General features: G+C 41.7%; 1 protein-coding gene across 2 annotated transcripts in view; it reads right to left on the bottom strand.

Annotated features, from left to right (window-relative positions):
• LOC126262904 (monocarboxylate transporter 1-like) overlaps positions 1–12,575 on the bottom strand; it is a 116,666-nt gene that overhangs the window by 98,431 nt on the left and 5,660 nt on the right. The window lies entirely within an intron of this gene.

The following is a 12,575-nucleotide window of genomic DNA, read 5'->3' as shown; positions in this document are numbered from 1 at the left end:
GCGAACAAATGTACAACTAGATGAAACTTTATAGCTCCCTTAATTCGCCGACAGATAGTGCTTAGCTCTGCCTTTTGTCGTTGCAGAGTTTTAAATTCCTAAAAGTTGTGGTATTCTTTTTGAATCACCCTGTACTTTATCTGGGACAAATGACTACTCCTTTTATCTGTATAAAGCTTCCCATGTGTAAATAACCAAACAAGTGCATTGTAAACAAGCATCGCTATTTAGTATACGTGTATTAGATCTCAGAGTCAAAGCCAGCCAGCAGCTCTGCCAGCAGTTTATCTACTTTCCGTCAATGGACCTCCGGACCTTCTTTGCCCATTTACTGAACTAATTTCTTCAATTAAAGGGACATCCCCTAGGCAAGAGTACCTGTTGACAAACACTAGCCACCGCTTCCCGATGTTATCTGGCTACAGGCCACGTCTGGCGTCAGCCACCGTCATCGAATGTGTGCCTTGCATTACAATAATGTTAACATATCTTGTATGTAGTGATAGGAACTAAACAGCCTGCGAATAGAGGAATGAGTACAGAAGGTACGGTGCGCGCTTCTCCTTGTTTTTCTCTTCACATTCATTCTCATTGAGCCTAAGAGTAATTGATATCACTAGGAAACCGGATACTACTGGCTTATCTGACGCAAGCATTTATGCGTAGCCCAAGCTGTCCCGCTGTTTGTGTCAGTTTTAACCACATCACAGTGGCGGTCATTTGGCAAGAATGCTGAGTAAACGCCAGGACAGCGGAAATTATTCTCCTCTTCCGATTGTTTTCGTGTGGTTTTTCTGTACATTTACCCTATTAATACTGTATAAAACTAGTTTGGCTAGTCCTCGTCCATGAGCATATATCCATTATTTCTAGACGTTTATATCAATCTCTACAAGGAATCAACTTTCGCAGCCATTCAATAACGTAACTCAGATATACATTTTGACAAAGATCTTTTTCTCCTTGCTTAAAAATTTATTTGTTGAAAGCTATCTCTTGTCTGCAAATGCTCTTTTAGCCAAAGCAGTTCTTTTTATAATCTCTGTAGTGTCGGCAGACTTGCCAACACTACGCACACTAATTGAAAGAGGCGGCCAAGATGCACGCGCTAACTCACGAAGGATGGAGTGAGGTCTGAAATAGGATACGTAATGAATGCTATAAAGAAAAGTACGTAGCTTCTTGAATACTTAACTTTAATCCATCCTTTTTATACATCGTTCTTGATGAGACATCTGGAGATTGTGGCGATACAAGTGAGACTCTTTAGATACAAGCTATCTAAGGCTAATGGCGCCTTGCTAGGTCGTAGCCATGGACTTAGCTGAAGGCTATTTTAACTGTCTCTCGGCAACTGAGAGAAAGGCTTCGTCAGTGTAGTCGCTAGCAACGTCGTCGTACAACTGGGGCGAGTGCTCGTACGTCTCTCGAGACCTGCCGTGTGGTGGCGCTCGGTCTGCGATCACTGCCAGTGGCGACACGCGGGTCCGACATGTACTAATGGACCGCGGCCGATTTAAAGCTACCACCTAGCAAGTGTGGTGTCTGGCGGTGACACCACAATCTCTGCGCATATTCTTCTACAATATTTGACAATGTACTCACCATTTCATGCATGTTATTTTCGCTCCCATCAACTATTGCACTATCACCCGTTAACATGATGGACTGTATGATGCTTCTGTTCACTCGTATTTCTGGTGTTCCTGATTCAAAGGTTTTTTCTGGCATTTTCAATACAGAGGGTGAACGAGAATGGCGATAAAGGCTCTCCTTTCCTTGCCTTTACGGTGGTATCCCGTCCCTCTCTATACGTTTCTTTCTTTCTTTTCCCTAGCGTTTATCCCGCCTACGGAGGCCTACTGAATTTTTTATGCGGTAACCCTTAACTTTTTTTTAAAATAAAACACACGCCATTAACATTTTAAGTCTTTGTTCTTCATGTCTACATATTTATTTCTCAACATAGTCAACACGGACACGAACGCATTTCCCCCTCGTCAGGATCACCTTTGCCGATGCCGTCATTGTAGAATGTTTGACTTTGTTGACGGAGCCACACCCTCGCCTTGCACTATCAAAATGAAGTCCTACAAGGTTTTTTTTCTGGAAGGAGATGAAAATCGTAAGAAGCCAAGTCAGGTCTGTACAGAGGTTGACTGATGACTCGACTCAGGGCGTTGGATCGTTGCAGATGTCAAAGCGTCCGTGTGTGTTCTGGAATTGTCAAGCTGAAAGAGAGAGTGCTCCATGCGTGAACGAACTCTTCTCCGGTCGGAATCTCAATTACAGCTCGCTATCTTTCCCGCACCGACATAGTTACGTCACACATTGTCATGTTACACGCTACATTTCCGTAGAGGTCTGCAGCTTGGCTCAAAGAAGCGTGAAGTCCACTGAGTAATATGTATGACGTGTGATCCCTCAACCGATAATGAGAAAAGAATAAAAAATTCGGAGGCATAACTTTACAGTACGCCCTCGAAGTACGGGGACCATGTTTTCAAGATATGGCAAATTTTATTTTGTTGTTTATATAGTGTTGCCATCCCTCCCGCCGCTGTCATTAAGGTAACTTAAGGCAAAGAAGTCGTGTGCGGCATCTCTCCTTGAATTTCCTAAACGTTATTCTGAATCTTATCGCATTTTAATTGTTTGTGTACCCGTATTCAGTTAGGCGGAATCCGGGGAACGGCCTAGTATTTGCCTAAAGGAGCGTAAGAAACAACCAAAAAACCACATTCGTATTGGCCGGTGCACCGCACTACGGTTTTTAATCCATCTTGCGGATTCAATCCGGGTCGGCTGCACCTCCCTGTTTCTCGTATCTATACGAGCAGGCCCCTTCCAGTCGAAAGGTACTGCTATAACGTATTACTACTTTCAAAAACACGTAAATGGAGTGAGTTTGGTTTTACACCATAGGCTGATTTCTTTCCGTTTCGTACCTAATATAGCAGTGTGATTGTAACGTAATCGTGCAACGCTTGGAAAAATCAGTTAAATATGTTATAGGAAAGAGTAATGAGAGTTGCCGATAACGTGAACTGACCGCGAATGTTTGAGTGCAAAGTGTGTGCAATTGTGCAACACTCATTATGCCAGAGCTTCTCACGTTCAGCTGTGTTGTATGTCTCACCTCAACAGAAGATTTATTCTCTTCACTAGCGTCTGAATCTGCGTATATTAAGGTACATCTCACCTCGTACCATAAAATAGTGTTTTGACATTTGTCTGTAGAGTTCCACAAAATACAATCTTTGCACATCTTTTTCTACGCTACTTTTACGTATCAGGTCTCTGAACCAATGAGCCAGCAGTTCATCTATGAAGCAGTATCAGGTTCTGCACTGATGAAGCAAAGGAAGAACAAGAAAATGAATGATCGAAGACGACAGGCGCCACAGCTCTCTTTGAGTGTTTCTCTCAAACTCCTCCTCTGTCCATTTGTCTCTGATTGTGAGACCTAACTGTACAATGTAACACTGGAGGATGTTCTGATGTCTAACTGATATTCCATCGCGTTACACCTTTCTATATATTTGATGCGTAGTTCTGTTATACGACTAGCATAATGGCTCTTCTGACCACCTTACAACATCTGTGTATTGAGTATTTTCTTGGTTTTTACATTATGTAGAGAAGGATTTAACGATGGGTACTTATGTATCGACACAGATACTGTGATAAAAAAAAACTTCTCGTGTCTGTTGACGATTACTAACAACAAAAACTGGCATCAGTTGTAGAGATTTTCATATCAGCAAACGGCGGTACAACATGATTTTCGACAAACAGTGAAGTCATAGAATGTGCTGTGTCGTTGCGACGCATTAATAATGATACAATTAATTCATTGACACACAGATGTAGCACAAAAAATTAAAAATACAGCACATGTCAGCAATTGCTATCTACCCGTTGAATGTTTGCTAGTTTACATTTCTTCGGTTTTACCAGTAACAGTCATTTTTTCACATGCGGCAGTGTTTTGCAATGAATGATATCAAATTCCAGATAACTCACTTAATGAAACTTAGAGAATGTGTTTTTCTGACAGTTATTCATAATAGGTACTCTCACTTGGAACACAATGAAAGTAGATGAATTTGAATTCTCTTTTTACTGGCATCGTTAATTTAGAGAAGAGGTGAACAAAAAATAAACTCTTTCAGAGTTTCCATAAATCATATGTTCTGTTTAAGGAGCCCAGGCAACGACTGCGCATAACAGCAAAACTCGCAGCACGTGAAAAAGACAGCGTAGTCTGTCGTCGAAATTTTGTGGATAAAATGGAATCACGAACTCAGTAAAAAAAAAAGAAAACCGGAAACATACTATTAATCAATCAAGCTGAGAAAATCTGCGAGACGCACGGAAGTATATGGTTTGGATCGAATTACTACAATTTACGTCTTGCATACTACTGTAAAATGGTGTTCTTGCCTTAATTTTAACAAAAGAGACAAAAACGGCCAAAATAAGCTGCAAAGCCTTTGTTGAATTTGTGTGTGGTGAAAACAAGAGTTTAACAATGGGATCCAGTCATAGGTCGCTCTCTGATACGATCGAAACTTGGCAGGACGAAAGAAAGATGAAAATAAAGGTTCACCTATTCTGGCTCAGTAGTTTACCAGAAAATGATAAAGTTTCGCTACTTGATCAGTCCTCTGGCCCAGCGTCTGTCCGCGTGAGTTGATACTGGCGTGAATGCACGAGCCCGTGGTCTCGCAGTAGTATCTTTGTCTAATAATCGAAATGGACCGGGTCCTGGCTCCGCGCCCAACGACAGATTAAACTTTGGGAGGTTCTATATCTACATCTACACCGGTACTCCGCAAGCCACGTACGGTGCTTGGTGGAGGGTACCCTATATTACTACTTGTCATTTTATTTTCTGTTCCAGTCGAAAATAGGAAAAAACGATTGTCTGTATGCCTCCGTATGAGGCGTAATTTTTCGTATCTTCGTGGTCCTTACGCGCAATGTATGTTGGCGGCAGTGGAATCGTTAGTAAGTCAGTTTCAAATACCGGATCTCTAAAATTTCACAATACTGTTTCTCAAACAGTCCGTCGCCCTCTGTCCAGGGATTCCCATTTCAGTTCCCGAAGCATCTCCGTAACACGTACATGTTGTTCGAACCTACCAGTAACAAATGTAGCAGCCCACCTCTGAATTGCTTCAATGTCTTCCTTCAAGCCGACCGTTCACGAATCCCAAACATTGGAGCAATACTTACGAACAGGTCGCACCAGCGTCCTTTACAGGTGAACCACTCTTTCCTAAAGTTCTCCCAATAAACCGAAGTCGACCATTCGCCTTCCGTGCCACAGTTCTCACGTGCTTGTTCCATGTCATATCGCTTTGCAGCGTTCCGCCCAGATATTTAAACGACTTGACTGTGTCAAGCAGGGCACTAGTAATACTGTATCCGAACATTACAGGTTTGATCTTCCTACTCATCCGCATTAACAGATTTTTTCACATTTAGGGCTAGCTGCCATTCATCACATCAATTGGAAATTTTGTCTGAGTCGTCTCGTACCTTCCTGCAGTCACTCAACTTCGACACCTTACCGCACACCACAGCGGCATCAGCAAATAACTGCAGATTGCTGTCCACCCTGTCCTCCAAATCATTTATGTATTGTAACCTCCCCACAAAAATGAATGTCAATTCAATAAAAAATGAAATCTCAGTGACAATGAAAACGCAAATAGACCGAAATGTCGATCTTAGGCCCTAATTAAACTCAAATTCTTACCTCAGTAAAACTGCATCTGCTCTTATTTTCGCCATAGCTTGGAGGAAATGCATCGCAAAAATTCTTTGAACTTAAGTAAATTTTTTCTTTAAGGAAATGCATGGGAAATTTTCTTTCAATAAAATGTTTGATTTGTTAAAATGCTTGATTTGAAAACAAAATTATTATTCTTGAATTCTTAATTACAGTTAAGATACATTACATTCTCAGATGTGCGCAATGCTGCTTCATTACCTTATTTAAAAAATACACCTCGTCCTGAATCTTGACCACAGGGCCATGTCGACGCCCGCCGACTCCTCACACACAACTGCGACTGTCTCTCGCGCGCTACTACATGCTCTCGCGACTCGCTACGTACAACTGAACTCTCTCGCAACTCGACCGCAACTGCCGACTCCCTACATGCAACTGCGACTGTCTCTCGCGCGCTAATACACTCCAACTGAACAACTCGCGCGGTCAAGCGCAGACTAGCAACGATAAATAACTCTCTGGTCAGAGATTCTGTCATGCCTCGCCATCGCTGCTACAGAACATACGTGTTTCAGTATACAGAGAACAACAGCGGTCCTATCACACTTCCCTGGGGCACTCATGACGACACCCTTGTCTCTGATGACCAGTCGCCGTCGAGGACAACATACTGGGTTGTATTATTTAAGAGGTCTTAGAGACACTCACTTATCTGCAAACTTATTCCCTATGCTCGTATCTTCGTTAGGAGCCTGCAATGGTCACCATGCCAAATGCTTTCCGGAGATCTAGAAATATTTAATCTGCCTGTTGCCCTTCATCCATGGTTCTCAGTACATCATGGGAGAAAAGGGCAAGCTGAGTTTTGCACGAGCGATGCTGTCTAAAGACACGCTGATTCGTGGACATAAGCTTCTCGTTCTCAAAACAGTTTATTATATTCGAACTGAGATTATGTTCAAGGATCCTGCAGCAAACAGAAGTTATGGGTATTAGTCTGTAATTTTGCGGGTCCGTTCTTTTACTTTCTTATATACTGGAGTCACCAACGCTTTTTTCCAGTCGCTTGGGACTTTGAGCTGGGCGAGAGATTCAAGATAAATGCAAGCTAGATAAGGGGTCAAAGCCGTAGAGTGCTCTTTGTGCACAAAAATGCCTAGGAGTACACATTCAAATCAAGTCTGAAGTTGGTTTTTTATTTTTTTTATTTTCTCTTGTGCTGTCCCGGATGTAGGTAAAATCAATGTTTTTTTATATCGTGAAATGACAAAAGAATTATGGACCAAGCCGTGATATCGTGAAATGACAGAAACAATGATCTCTTCAAATCATTATACGAATAGATATTCTTATCACATAAGTTATATCATCTTACATAATTAACGATAAAAAGTTAAATGTTTCATTTTCTTTCCTTTGAATTTTACTTTTACGCTTCAAGAGAACCAGTGCTGCCACTCAAAAAGCATAAAAATTCGGACCACCACGAGCAAAGTGCTAAGTCACATAAGGCACTGTCATATTTTTTGAATATTAGGAAAATATCCTCGACGGTGTAGCTAAACGTCTCGCGATCTGGCGCTAATTTCGCGGCAAATTACGCGTATCGAAGCACTTTCTCGAAAGCCGCAGCCTGCAGCTGATTATGGACCTAGCTGTTCATGTTAATTGCGTCGCTTCCACTTGTGAGTTCCCTTTGTTGTGCGACAAATATAGGGCACTTCTGTAATCGGTACCTGTTATTCATCACGTGTCATTAAAAGTGTACGCCGCAGGGTTGACATAAAAGACATACACATTGGCGGGATTACATTTAATGAAGATGTCGGTGTTCCAGTTTCACTGACATATAGCACAGCGTATAAGAAATAATCGCTTTGCCCCTCCCACTAGCCAATTATGAAGAGAAACCGCAGCATTTTCAGGTCATGTCGGATAATTTTCTCCAAAATTATTTAAGTTTATTTTGTGAGCTCCCCTGACTTTGCGGCTGCTTCTCGAGGACCTTATTAGAGAGAAACAAGCACAGTTGGTAAGAGTTTTCTTTAAACTGTTAATCAGCGTGAATTCGGATTATAGAAGGTATTTTTAATAACATTTGAAATGCTTAGCTCTTTTGTCAAAATTCCACTGTATTTGCTATGTCATAAAAATATTGACGTCATACCTCTGCGACAAGAAATGCGAGAATAATTAACATAAGATTGTATTTGAACTGGCGGCGCAACAATTCACAGCTACGCTCCTAGCCACTGTCCAACGAGCTCACTTTTACTTACGCAGCGCAAAATGGCTGATGCATTGGCAAAGAAACTTTCACCGTCATTTTCTCGGAAAGTCTGGAGTGTTGGCCCCGAAGTCAAAATAGTTGTGTCGTTATTTTCATCCTTCTTCCGCCCTGCTAAGTTCCGATTGCATCAGAGAACGACTTATGGTGGGATCTCCTTATAAGAGCACATCAAACAAAACAAACTAACGAAGCAAGATAACATGCTGTCAGTCTATGTACTTCAGAACAACATGCAATTTTTTTAACTCTTGCACTTCGAGAAATAAAAGATAGATGGCGTGGGATCGTGTCTACATAAGAGAATGAATGAAAAAAAAAATGTGTTTTGCCGAAAATCGTGCATGAGAATTGCTACTGTCAACAAGATAATTAATACGTACCTTTGCTGACACAGTACTGTCGTCTTAATCTGAGTGGTTGATAAGATTACGGATACTTGTTTGTCGTTATTTCAAAATATTCTTGTTACTATGTTCAAACGGATGCAGGCTGCAACAGCTATACAGAGTGGGAGGCCCTTGAACAAATTAGCGTGGAGAGATGCATCAAACCAGTCTTCGGACGGGGTGAAAGGATATACGAGGCTAAAATGTTAGATGTGCTACCATGTGCTGCGGATCATGGAAGATTGTTGCACTATCGATCACCGCTAAGGCACACGCGAAATTTGTTTCTGTGTATTTGAAGGCCTCTGCACACAGGATAACGTGCAATGTTTTTCCTGGCAATATCCTGGAGACAATAAAGTGAACTATAAAATAATGTGACGTGAACCCTATGTGGGTCAGAGTGTTCCTGCAGATGTTAACCCTTCGAGCCCCACTAATAAACAAAAAAATAGCTTGTAAGTGGGCTGTTTAGGTTTTTTTATTGGTAACGCCATCTCTGTATGAAAATCACTGGCTGTGCTGTGTGCAGTCTGTGGCTAGTTTGCATGCTGTCTGCCATTGTAGTGTTGGGCAGCGGCAGCTGGATGTGAACAGCGCGTAGCGTTGCGCAGTTGGAGGTGAGCCGCCAGCGGTGGTGGATGTGGGGAGAGAAATGGCGGAGTTTTGCTATTTGTAAGAATTTGTTATGAACTCCTATATATATTATGACTTTTGATGATTATTAAGGTAAATACATTGTTTGTTCTCTATTAAAATCTTTCATTTGCTAACTATGCCTATCAGTAGTTAGTGCCTTCAGTAGTTTGAATCTTTTATTTAGCTGCCAGTAGTTTTTATTTTTTATTTTATTTATTTATTTAACCTGTATGCTCGCTGTATGGCAGTAGTTCGAGTAACCAAGATTTTCTGTGCTTAAACTGACACACAATATTATTTAGCGCAACGCAATCTGACTTTCAAAATTCCCTACAAAAGAATGGCCCTGACTAACATTAAACTATACCTTTCACAAATCACTTACCTCACAAAAATCTTGGTTACTCGAACTACTGCAATACAGCGAGCGCCACTACTGGCAGCTAAATAAAAGATTCAAACTACTGAAGGCACTAACTACTGATAGGCATAGTTAGCAAATGAAAGATTTTAATAGAGAACAAACAATGTATTTACCTTAATAATCATCAAAAGTCATAATATATATAGGAGTTCATAACAAATTCTTACAAATAGCAAAACTCCGCCACTTCTCTCCCCACATCCACCACTGCTGGCGGCTCACCTCCAACTGCGCAACGCTACGCGCTGTTCACATCCAGCTGCCGCTGCCCAACACTACAATGGCAGACAACAATGCAAACTAGCCACAGACTGCACACAGCACAGCCAGTGATTTTCATACAGAGGTGGCGTTACCAATAAAAAAACCTAAACAGCCTACTTACAAGCTAATATAAAAATTTTTCACAAAATTAACCGATTCAAGAAGAAACTGGCAAAAAATTAACAATTAATGTTTTTAACAAGGTGGTTTCACTTTGATACATTTGGCATTTACAGTTTTCAACCACCCATCATTTCATGAGATATATTTGAAAGTAATTTCGGATTAGTCCTAGACACAATCCCCATCTCGAAACTTCCATGAACTTATAATTCATAAAACAAATTGCAGTTGTAAATAATAAGCAAAAATTTTACCTAAAATTTAATAAATCTGTATCAAAAGTACGTGTTGTTCCAATGATTTCATTTCGAAACCACTCACAAAAGCTGCAGTACACACTCAGATTTATGTTACAATAACTTTAGATATAATAAATTCTTATCGGTTTACAAGCCGCGTCACTTCGAACGAAACAACCGAGTTTTCAGGTGCCACTGCCGAAAGACATCTCTTGAATCGGCGGAAGGGACCAAGCTAGCTGCATTCCCTCCATACTGCGGAGGAACTGCTAGCAAGACAGGATACGTGCTGAAGAGACACGTGCAGAGACCAGTGTTCGGACCCGTCTCCAAGATAAGAGGTATGTTACATCCCGTTAAAGACAACATAGGTTTTCGAGTTCCTGGCATATTCTGCAATAAAAAAATGGGGGTTCCCATTTGTAAGTTTAAAGTTGCCTGCAGCCCCACCCCCAGGGGGCTGGCGTGGCGGGCTAATCTTAGCACCAGCAGATGTCCCACTCGAAAGTAATCAACTTTTCGTGAGAAGCTTATTTTTCGAGTTATTTGATTTGTCAAATTAAAATTTACACCCTGTATAGTGCCCCCGTGAATGTGGTAGCATTTACATACGTTAAAACTATTCGCACTGTTCCTGAGCGTTGTGCAGAACATTCGTGACATATCAGACAAAGGGAACTTGACAAGTCGGCCACGGTTGAACATTGTCTAGAAACTGGGCTAAAATACTACTCGAAAACCGAGAGTTTTTGTCCAAACAACACCGTTATATTTGGATTCTGTTACAAAAGAAGCGGTCCGAATAAGAATCAACAGCAACTGTTTTAACAGATACCAGGAGTACGCACTTAGCAGGCCATGGGGACGGGCTCTGGACATTGAGCGAAAGCAAAGACGTAGGCTTGACGCTTGTAGGGAGGCAGGAGCGGAAGTTTCAAACGTGTCGCCGGCCCCTCGCGGCATGTGACGTCAGTCGGTGCCGCGACGGGACTGATCCGCTACTAACTGTCCAACTTGCCTTCTACGCACGTATGACTCCGGATCCTCTCTGGAAGGTCCCGACATTGACATTGCATCTATATAAGCAGAACACCCTGCCAGCCGTGGCAGTCATTGAGAAGACAATGGCATAGACAGCTATCGGAAGCTAGAGCGCTTTATTTGAAGCGACGCGGCTTGTAAACCAAGAAGATTTAACTAGAGCATGACATCACGAAAGCCTTCCAGGACTTACAGTGAGTCCAAAAACTATTCATTTCTATGTAATTTTTTTTTAAAAAAACTATATAGTCACGTGAAAGGACGGGAACTTAAAATGTGAACATCCAGTCTTATGCAACGAACCTTAGTAAGTCATTTTTATTGATGGACAACGAAATAAATACATCCATAGCGCCGGCCGGAGTGGCCGAGTGGTTATAGGCGCTTCAGTCTGGAACCGCGAGACCGCTACGGTCGCAGGTTCGAATCCTGCCTCGGGCATGGATGTGTGTGATGTCCTTAAGTTAGTTAGGTTTAAGTAGTTCTAAGTTCTAGGGGACTGATGACCTCAGATGTTAAGCCCCATAGTGCTCAGAGCCATTTGAACCATTTGAACACCCATAGCGATAACAAATTCGACAAAATGGAAAATTTATTCAAAGGCTACTACAAAAAGTAATCGCTCATTCATATTTATTAAAATTTTACAATCTGAAAATATGATTTCAATTACGAAAATTAATATTTAGTGGAGTTTCCCCATGCAGCTATTACTGCTTGTAGTCGTCTGGGCATCGACTTGATCTAGTCTGCCGTCAGAGAGGCTGGAATTTTGACTAAAATGTTGATTCATTTTACCTTCTACGAAATGTAATTTTCCAACACCTGCAGCACTCATACAGCCCCACGCCATCAGGGAGCCACCACTGTGTTGAAGCGTTGGCACATTTTTCTTATGCCACACCATTCGCCTGCCATCCGACCCGAATACGTTATATTTACTCTCATCAGAAAATATTACTCTATTCCAGAAGTCTTCCTTTTAGACTCTATGTTCCACCGCAAAATGAAATTTCTTTCGATTCTGTTCTCTAACCCAAAGTTTCCTGCGCGCAACCCGACCCTGATATTTCTGATTGCGTTGGCACATACCTTCTTTCCCTAGCCTCTAACGTCCTAGCTAACTTAGGAACGCTGATTTTAGATTTCTTCTTCATTTCCCTCACGATAAATCTCACGTCTGCATCAGTCAAAGTGTGAGGGCGTCCGGTACGTGGTTGGTTTCTTAATGATTTGCGTAAAATCGACCTATTATCGACTGAACCGTCGACCTAGGTTTATAGACTACTTTACCAATCTGGTAAGAAGATTCAAACTCATTATGTAAGCGCAGAATAAGTTTCCCTTCGATCAGCGTTGTCTCACTACCCTTACGTCCCATAGCGGTAATTGCTGTATCGGCGCCTTTCAGAGCCACACAGGCGAT

The sequence above is a fragment of the Schistocerca nitens genome, chromosome 6, assembly GCF_023898315.1.
Source record: "Schistocerca nitens isolate TAMUIC-IGC-003100 chromosome 6, iqSchNite1.1, whole genome shotgun sequence".
NCBI lineage: Eukaryota > Metazoa > Arthropoda > Insecta > Orthoptera > Acrididae > Schistocerca > Schistocerca nitens.
This window is presented reverse-complemented; position numbering and strand designations above follow the sequence as displayed.